A 10,307-nucleotide genomic window follows, 5' to 3' on the forward strand; every position below is an offset into this window, starting at 1 on the left:
TCACAACTGATCCCACAACTCTGCACAACTCACACCTTCATGGAACTTCCATCAGCCCCTGCAGCGCTAGTGTATGCTAGCCGCACATAACGCTGGACCCGATAGACTTTCGAATATCCAATCCTACCCTAAGGTCGAATCAGACATTCTCAGGCTATAAGATTTTGACTATACATAGCCGTGATGCATATACTAAACATCTACTGCTATGATGTCAATTCCATATATAAGAAACCCTAGGCTAATAGGTATCATATAATTAGGCAAATCTATCATGCGATTCCTGATGATCCCTAGCCTAGCACTAGCATGCTGTTCTAACATATCAGAATATCAAATAACTGTATGGTATTTTGGGGTTTACTTACAGGCTTCGGCTGATCGTAACCTCTTCATCCTACATCCTTTATTTTGAAAACCATTTTTAAAACTTAGTTTCCGAAAACCTCCTTGATTTGAGACTGGATTTACACGAGTGTTCCTCCAATTCACCAAGGCTCTGATACCAACTTGTCGCATCCATAAATTTTACACCACATTTAAACTTTTTCGATCAGAATAAAATTCAAATAACATTGTTTACAAAAATGTTTTCAAATAAATATCCATCAGAGTGTCCTAAAAATCATAACATAAGGATGAGGAGCGGTACGGTCACGCCTTCGCCTTGCCATGATCCCCTGAAGTACCTGAAACAATAAACTGAAAAATGTAAGCCCGAGGGCTTAGTGTGCTACCCCCAAAATACTAATACCACACTGACAATGCCATATCAGTAACAATCAATAAATCAACATGAATATTGGCCATCGGCCTGACTGGACCGCCCTACTGGGCCTACGGTCTATCTGAATCTATCCCGAGCCTTCGGCATGACTGGTCCGCCTCGTGGGACTGTAGTCTCCCCGGACCGCTCATAGGGTATGTTGGACTTCAGCACAAAGCAGGACCGCCTCAACCCAACCAACAACCAAAAAACCATGTGCGCCTAAGTATCACATACGGGCATATACAAACATCAACATCTCTATGACACTGATCATCAATCATAGAATTCTCTCATAACTAGAGTACCGACCTAGTAGGTCACTAACATACCAATCCTTACGGATCATAAGAGCATAACATACTGCCTATCCTGATTCCGATCTAACAGATCATAACCACATTTAGCATACCATAACATTGACAACTAAAGGGCCGACCTTGGTGTCGTAGACCCTATAGATATAGTGAGGATAACTCACCTTGCAAATGTCGACTCGGAAGATAAACTCCAACTCTCGGATCACTCAACACATGCTCCACCAATTATGATCATAACACAATATGCTCATAAGTACATAACCTTATAAGGTACTCCATAACCCACCAGTCAACCCCTGGTCAAAGTTAAAGTCCTCAGTCAAGGTCAACAGTCCATTTTGACCCCAACTCGTCGAGTGCACTCGGCTACTCGCTGAGTTCCTTGAAGTACAATCCAACTCGGCAAGTCATCGGGGTGACTCGTCGAGTTCCTTCGATCCTCATTCAAACTTTAAGGCCACTCGTCGATTTCCCTCCTTACAACTCGACGGATACGCACGCATACATAATTCAGGGAAAACTCATTCGACTCGCCGAGTTGTTCTTCAACTCGTCGAGTCTTATGGTAATCTTCATCGGACTCGCCGAGTTGTTCATCCAACTCGTCGAGTTCACGGCCATCTTCAAGTGACTCGCCGAGTCATCCTTGCGACTCGCCGAGTCCAGTCAGTCCTCTTTCCATACAGACTTGTTTTGAGCCATCCAGCGGCTCCAAATCACAGATCCAAGCTTCTAGGGCACGCTTATCACGTAAAGTTGCAAACTTTACGTGTATGCATGGCTTTAAAGGATCTAAATGCCTATTTTAAGTTCTTAATGGAACTTCATGCTCACGAGGGACCTTAATCATGAGCAAAACTGAAACTTTATGCTTCTAGAGTCCAAGGAGGGTCCAGATCTGAAGTTACACCCTCAGATCTAGCCCTTAGCTCATCTTTCCAGCTTAATATCTCACCCAAACCCTAAAACTCAACCAATAGAAGAGATTCACAAGGAAAAAGGCGATAAGGTTACCTCCAAAAGATGATAACTGAGATAGGAGTTGATTCCCACACTCTACTTGCTCTCATCTCCTTCTCCTCCAAGCCTTCTCCCTCCAAAGATCCTCTTTTCAAGCTTCAACACACAATGGGCACAAACACACGCATATTAGGGTTTTAAGGGGGTCTCAAAGACTGCAAAGAGGCCAAAGGAGGCTGAGGCTCCTTTAAATAGAGGTGCAAACCCCATGATTTAGGGTTTCATCTGCCAGCTCCTACTCACCGAGTCCCAATATGGACTCGTCAAGTAGGTCACTTAACACGCGATCCCACCTCGTTGCTACTCAACGAGTAGGTCAACCAACTCGTCGAGTAGAGCTTAACCCAATAATTCTTATTTAAACAATACCTGAGAAGCGGGGCGTTCCACCAACACTCTCCCACTTGGATAAGTCTAAAACTATTATTGTAAGTTCGACTCCAAAACCCGACTACCAATCGTAGCTCTTAAAAGCCGCTGTCGAACTCTAACCTAGTGAATGACGTGTCCATTAGATAAGGGATCATATATTCCTCCATTCTAGATACCATATGGACTGAGACATGGATTATAATCATACACTCTATCCATCTGTTGTTTTTCGATTTCCGATTTATGATGACCGACTAATTGAACAAATCAAATTAGTTCAGGCTCGGCCGAGCACTTAGGGTTGTCATCACTAAATCATCGAGGGGCCCAAATATATCGCTTTTATTCACATGGGGTAAAAGGAACGGATAAACATCCTTCTTGCATTAAGATTTCTAATCTTACACAAATTTAATGAATAACTTCCACCTATGGAAACATTTCCATATTCCCATTTTGACTATCACTTATGAACAAGAGTTTTCTTTTTCAGAATATGTCAATATGGTCCTTCCAAAATTAACACTATACTTCCTAATGTCCATGAGCAACCAATCTCTGGTAAACCTCAGATTGTCCTCGACAATTGCTTAATCATTTTAGTCATATCCAGTTCTAGTCTTTTTACCTCTTAATGCCCTAGGCATTTGGAAAATTTAGAATGTATGAATATTACAACACATATAATTGATCCTATATCGGAAGCATATGGGACACGATTCATGATGTCTCACATAAAGACATGATACTAGACCAGTCTTTTGCTATTATATTTCTATTTCTATTTGCCATGTTCTCATAATTCGAATTAAGAAAGGGATGTCGTAATCATAATCGAATTTATTAACGCAAATTATATTTCCATATATAGAGTTTCCTTATGTTGATCCATTCCAACATAACATTCATATATATATATATATATATATATATATATATATATATATATATATATATATATATATATATATATATATATAAATATATATACATATACATATACACCTTACTAAATTTGATTAAAATCTCAATCTAATCTTGTAGAATTGAAATGAAGTATGAATTCCTCTCCCTTAATTATAGCAAAACAAATTTTCAACCCCTGCAACTTTGCGAATTGAAAGTTTTGTTTTCTATAATTAACATTGCTAACTTGAAACACTTAACATAATTAATTATGCTCCCACTAGCATGATTATTATTTCCATACTAGCGTAACACTTATGCTCCCACTAGCTTTGACATGTACTCAGAAATCAGCTGGACTTCTAGAAATCAATACTTTATTGACTTTCTTAACAAAGTTCAAATTTCTGATGCGAGACACTTCAATAAGACTTTATCAAAATCATACACATTTCCTTAGATTGCTCACATGTGTGTCTAAACAATTATGAAAAGGGATGTCGTAATCATAACGTTTATACCTTTTTGCCATTTCTCACAATTCGAACTATGAAGACGGATGCCGTAATCATAAACGAATTTGAAAAATGCAAATATCACAATTGTTAAATATTTAAAATCTACTTAGTGAAAGCATTTCCTCATCATCATTTTTCATGAATAGGAGGGAAACCTTATGACACTTAGATTTTATGGTTTATGTGTTTCTATCCATATGAATTTTTCATAACCATAATCTCAAGAAAATGTTAGTGACAAATCCAAGCTCATATGGACTGAACTTGATCAATCTTAATTTCTTGCCACTTGGCAGCTCAAGGGCCTACCATTGCTTCCAAGTAGTTATGCAAACAACTGAGAACTCACAGAACCCACATACATAGTCAACTTTAACTGGAATGTGCAAAGAAACAAGAATATGTCAACACGATAGGTTACAAACCTCAAGTCGTCTGCTAGTGTTTAACAATAGGTGTACTCTTGATTAGTTCTTGAAGCTTTCAAGTTATTTAAGACTCCCAATGACCTCTTGACATATAAGATTTTGTATGTCAATAACCATTTCTTGACAAACAAATATTCACGAGTTAGTGCGGATTCTTATCAAGAAAACACTTCACACTATTGGTCTTGGTTGGTCTTTGTTTTATCCAAAACATCACAACCTACCAATTTCAAATGTATAAAAGTATAAAAAAGTTTACTCTATATTTGGTAAGTGTTTTGAACCTTCTTAACATTATTTCACTCAAGGTTACAATCTTGGAGTATGACTTTAAGACTTGTTTTGGGAACGAAGTATGATTTATCTTTTGATTTAACTTATACACTAAATATAAAAGCTATAATATTATCTATTCAACATCTTCTAACAGTAAATAACTATATTGGATGCTTATCACCTGCAATCATAAAACACTGAGAGGGATAAGCAGTGACGCCTAGTGCATTCAATAACAATTACAATATAACAGTATGCCATATATATATATATATATATATATATATATATATATATATATATATATGTATATATATATATATATATATATATATATATATATATATATATATATATATCAATATGACAGAACCAAAGGGGGACAAAGTACAACAAAGGCAGATGAGTATTATATGACAGGCTTTCCCTATCAACGAATAATATGATTTAAAGATTTACAATCAATGAAAAATTACAACATGATATACATCAATAAGACTTCAACCCATGTGGCATAGAAAATAAACGATTTCTGAATTATCATTTTGCTAGCATTTACAGGCTTTCAGCCCTACCTAGCCTTCTGCCAATGCCAAAGTGATGCTTAGGCATTCACTTCATGGTAAAGGCTACATACCAATACCAAAGTGATACTTAGTCATTCACTTCATGGTCAAAGGTATATCTCCATTATAATAATAACAAAGGAAAGCACATTGCACGTATAACACATAACATACAATTGTCCCTATATTGAACTCACCGTGAAATAACCGAATAATAAAATGTTGATTTGGGAAGCACTTTGTCTCTAAAAATGACTTTATTTGACTAAACTAGGGATTTTGTTGAAAACTGGGCCTTGCACAAGCAAAGTTTCAACTCGAAAAAACTCTTTTCTCGAGATCTTCGGGGCTTGCTTACGATGCTAGGATAATATTCTAGGCTTGGGGTACTTTTTGTAGCTAATAAGGAAGTAGAAGTTGGAAGAGTGTAAAATTTTCCAAACAATTTCGGAATGAGTCATACCCCTTTTATAGTGCCCGAAGCCTCGCATTACGCTGGGCGTAATTCTTCGGTACGCGGGGCGTACCGGCTTGAGGAGTCCTATGCGGAGCATACCCTCGTACGTTGGGCGTACCAGGCAAACGTGGCTTGTGTTCGGTTCTTTTGCCTCAGACGTGTCAAGATAAGTGTCTAGCGAAGGAAGGGAAACGTGACTGACTCCTGATCGAATACGTGCGAAGTACGTTGGGTGTAATCTTGATATATGTTGGGCGTACTCATTCGGATCAGCCTCGTAATTTGTTCCTAAAACTTCAAAAATTCATATCTTTCACATACGGGCTCCGTTTTTTTACGTTCTTTATATCCACACGTAAGTGAAATTATGCTCTACAATTTTCATTTAGACACCGTCGGCTAATTTTGATTTTATTTTTAATATTATATTTTTAATAGGTCGGGACAGGAAAAGTCCATTAAAAATTCATAACTTCTTCATCTGACGTCCGTTTTCGTCTGTCTTTTTACCGTTCTACTACTATTAATGAGATCTTCGGTTCTCGTTTTGGTTGTGTGGGCTCAAAATCACTCGATCTTTATTTCGAGTTTCGAGCTGTGTACTGCTTGACTGAATCTTAGAAAAATCATAACTTCCTCATACGAAACTAGATTTGGATGTTCTTTTTATGAAAGTTATCGGTTTAACGAATACTATGACTTCCATTTAGATCACTAAAGCTAAAAAATATTTTATCATAAATTTACTTTTTAATTCATATGGCGTCGTGTCAGTTCTGTCGCGAAACCTCAATAAGTCATAACTTCTTCGTTATAACTTGGATTTCAGTGAGGTTATCGCCTAAATGTTTCTAACGAGATAATTTACAGCTTTCAGTAACATTAGTTTTACTTATTTCCAACTTAAGTTTTGCATTTTTGTTAGTTTAAATATTTGACGTTTTATTGTAATCTCATAAGACTTCCAATACTTCCCGAATGATTCTAAACATAGTTTTACTTCAAATCTCATAAAACTATCTTGTTAGAATTCAATGCTCAAAACCATATAATATTTATTCATATTCATTTTTAAACTAACAAAACACGATAAGTGAACGTGTATGTTACACCTTCAGACCCTATTCCTGATTTCTTGCCAAATGACATTGAGCGTGTTGTTCGCAATGTTGATCACATTTCGGCTCTCAATCTAACTCTGAAGATAATCTTGTCATCTCTAAAGAATAGAATCCATCTAGTGAGGAAGATGTTGTTCCAAATAACTCCAATGAATCTACTAATCCTAGAATTTTTCTAGATCATCCTGAATCTCAAGTAATTAGAGATGTAAATTGTGGGATTCTTACTCGTAGCAAAGTTAGCACTAACTTCTTTCATGTTGTGAATTTTGTCTTAAAGATTTAACCAAAAATGCAGTTGATTCCCTGAAGGAAGCTTACTGGGTCAAGGCTATGCAGGATAAGCTAAATGAATTTGAACGTCACGGTGTGTGGACTCTTGTTCACAAGCCTCAAGGAAAAACTATCATTGGCACTTGATAGGTGTTCACAAACAACATGGACAAAAATGGGATCGACATTAGCAACGAAGCAAGACCTGTTGCCCAAGGATTTTTTCAACTCGAAGGGTTAGACTAAGAAGAAACGTTTGCCCCTGTTGCTAGACTTGATGCGATTCGTCTGTTTCTTGGTTTTGCTTCATTCAAGAACTCAAAGTCTTTCAAATGGATGTTAATACTGCCTTATTACATGGGGATCTTCAAGAAGAAGTATTTTTAAAGCAACCTCCGGGGTTTGAAGGTGAAGAATGTCAAGATGATGTATATCATCTTGATAAAGCTATCTATGGTTTGAAGCAGGCACCCAGAGCATGATATCACACATTGGCGAGTTATCTTCTTGAAAATGTATACAAATGAAGAACAGTTGACAGCACTTTGTTAGCAAGCGTTTAGGATCTCACATCATTCTTGCTCAAGTTTATGTTGATGATATCGTTTTTGGATCCATTGATAAGAAACTAAGTTTGAGTTCACTGAGGTAATGGATAAGAAATTTGAGACGAGCATGATGGGAGAACTAACTTTTTTTAGGTTTCTAGGTTAAACAACTAACTGATGTATTTTTTCTTTGTCAAACTAAATATATATTGAAGATATACTGAAGAAGTTTCGCTTTTCTGATAGCAAACCAACAAAGACTCCAATGTCCTCATCAAAATCTATTGTCTTTGATCCAACTGGCGTTGCCGTTAATGTAACCCTATACCGAGGAACAATAGGTTCACTACTCTATCTTACTGCCATCTATCCTGAAATTATGTTTACTACCATATTATATGGTTGTTATCAAGTCAGACCTAAGGAATCTCATATTCTCGCTGTGAAAAAGATCTTTTGTTACTTAAAGCATACATCTAATCTTGGATTATGGTATCCTTGTGACTCTGAGTTCAAGCTGTTGGGATACACTGACTTGGATCATGGTGGATGTGGCATTGATCACAAGAGTACATCAGGAGGGGCTCAAATTATAGGAGATAGATTGGTGAGTTGGTCCAACAAGAAGAAGACATCGTTGGCTTGCTCTACTACTGAAGTTAAATATGTAACCACTGGAAGGTGTTGTGCTCACATTACATGGATTCAAAATCAGCTCTTAAATTATGGTCTAAGCTTCTCAAAGACTACTATCTTCTATGACAACACTAGCGCCATTCAGATGATACAAAGTCCAGTGTAGCATTCTAAAACCATGCACATCGACATTCGTCATCACTTCATCAAGGGCATTGTTCAAAAAGGAAAAGTGGAGTTGTTTTACATCACATCCACTAATCAATTGACTGACATTTTCACTAATTCATTGGATGAGAATACTATAAACAAATTGATTGCATATCTTGTCATGCTTTCTATGATTTAATCTATTTCAAACTCGCTTAAAATACTTTTTCTTCTACTTGCTTTCTATGAACACAAAAAAATATAAACAAATAAAAACCACAAAAGCAAGTGTTGCTTTTATTTTGTTTTCCCCTTATAGAACTTTACATAGTTTGCTTAATCTTTGTTTCAAATGTTGACAAGTACTCTCTTTTCTCTCTGTTATCTATCTTTCAGGCCTATCTACATTTTATATGCATCTCTCCCTTCTAGGGATGAAAATTTCACGCAACCCGGTAGAGAACCCGGTTCACCTGCCCCAATCGGGGAAGGGTATTCCCCATCAAAACAGGCACCAAGTACGGGGCCGAGGATCCCTATTATGCTAAAACCGGGGATGGGCCCAGGGCCGGGTATAACAATCCCCGCCCTGCCCCGCCACCACTTTGATGACTATATATATATATATATATATATATATATATATATATATATATATATATATATATATATATATATATATATATATCGATAATTTATTGAATTTGAATTAAGTCAACTAAAAAGAATTATCTATATTAGGCCATCAGAGATAGAGTCTATATATCAAATTATGTTCCCAATTCCAAAAGTTCGTCAATCATCACTTCGTTCGACGATCTTGATACCAAATCGTCTCTTTTCGTTTTGATGCTTGTTAAACTTGCTGATTGATGCAAACAAAATCTGATTATGTGATCTGGTTTTGATCACTTATTTGACTTGGTTTTTTTTTGTGTAAGTTGAGTATATTATGTTGATAGATTGGGGATTGGTTGGGGATGGGTCGGGGATGGACTGGGGAAAAGCCCAAAATACAAAAGGGAGGGGATTTGATTCCCCGGATCCGTCGGGGATGGGGATGGGGATGAGGTTAGACACTCGGGGATGGGGACAAGGATGGCCAATCCCGCCCCATTTCCTTCCCTACTCCCTTCCAGAGTTAGAAAGAGTTGGGATCATTCAGAATGTTTTGAATGCTCTAATTGTTGACAAGAATATCGGCATCAAATCTTCCTCTTATTGATAATACTCTTTATCTCCTCCACTCATTTTTATGTATGCAAGAAGCAACAATCAATACAATGAGTCTAACTTTCATATACTAACTGATAACCTGATAAAACCATGAATGCTCTTGTGTTGATGTTGTCAACATGATGTTTACACGGATTTGAGCCAGTTAACTCGTAGGTTACAAAGACTAGTTCCAGTTCTTTCCTTGCTCCTGGGGAACATGAAGCTTTGACTCTACTGCAACATCTCAACGATTAATAGCTTCATCATTCTTGTTTTGTAGTAATTTTTATTATATATTAATGTGCTTGTTATTTCTTGTGTTTTCTTTATAGCAAAATTGAAGGATATAGATATCAAAGAATGGGACTTTATTAATGAGTATTTATTTCAAAAGATCTCTCTTCAGTGATTTTATTCAAAAGATTTTATGTGTTTATAACTACTAAAAAAGGGCTATGTCCATGTCTTCTGTAAAAGCTGCTCAAATATCGCTATTAGAATATTTCCTTGTTTGACTAACTCTTTTGTTTTTACTCTTATATTATTGATTATTTTGTCTTAAACCATTTTAAATGAATTGATGATGAACCTAAAAGTTCTATACTACAAGTCAACTTTATGATATGGAAGTTAAACCACTTCTTATTGATGAGCTGACATTCCACCTCAGTGTGACTAAAACAATCTATTCTCTCCTTAACTTCTTCTCAATAAAAAATTATGATTTACTAT

The sequence above is a fragment of the Lactuca sativa genome, chromosome 4 (assembly GCF_002870075.4).
Source record: "Lactuca sativa cultivar Salinas chromosome 4, Lsat_Salinas_v11, whole genome shotgun sequence".
Lineage (NCBI taxonomy): Eukaryota > Viridiplantae > Streptophyta > Magnoliopsida > Asterales > Asteraceae > Lactuca > Lactuca sativa.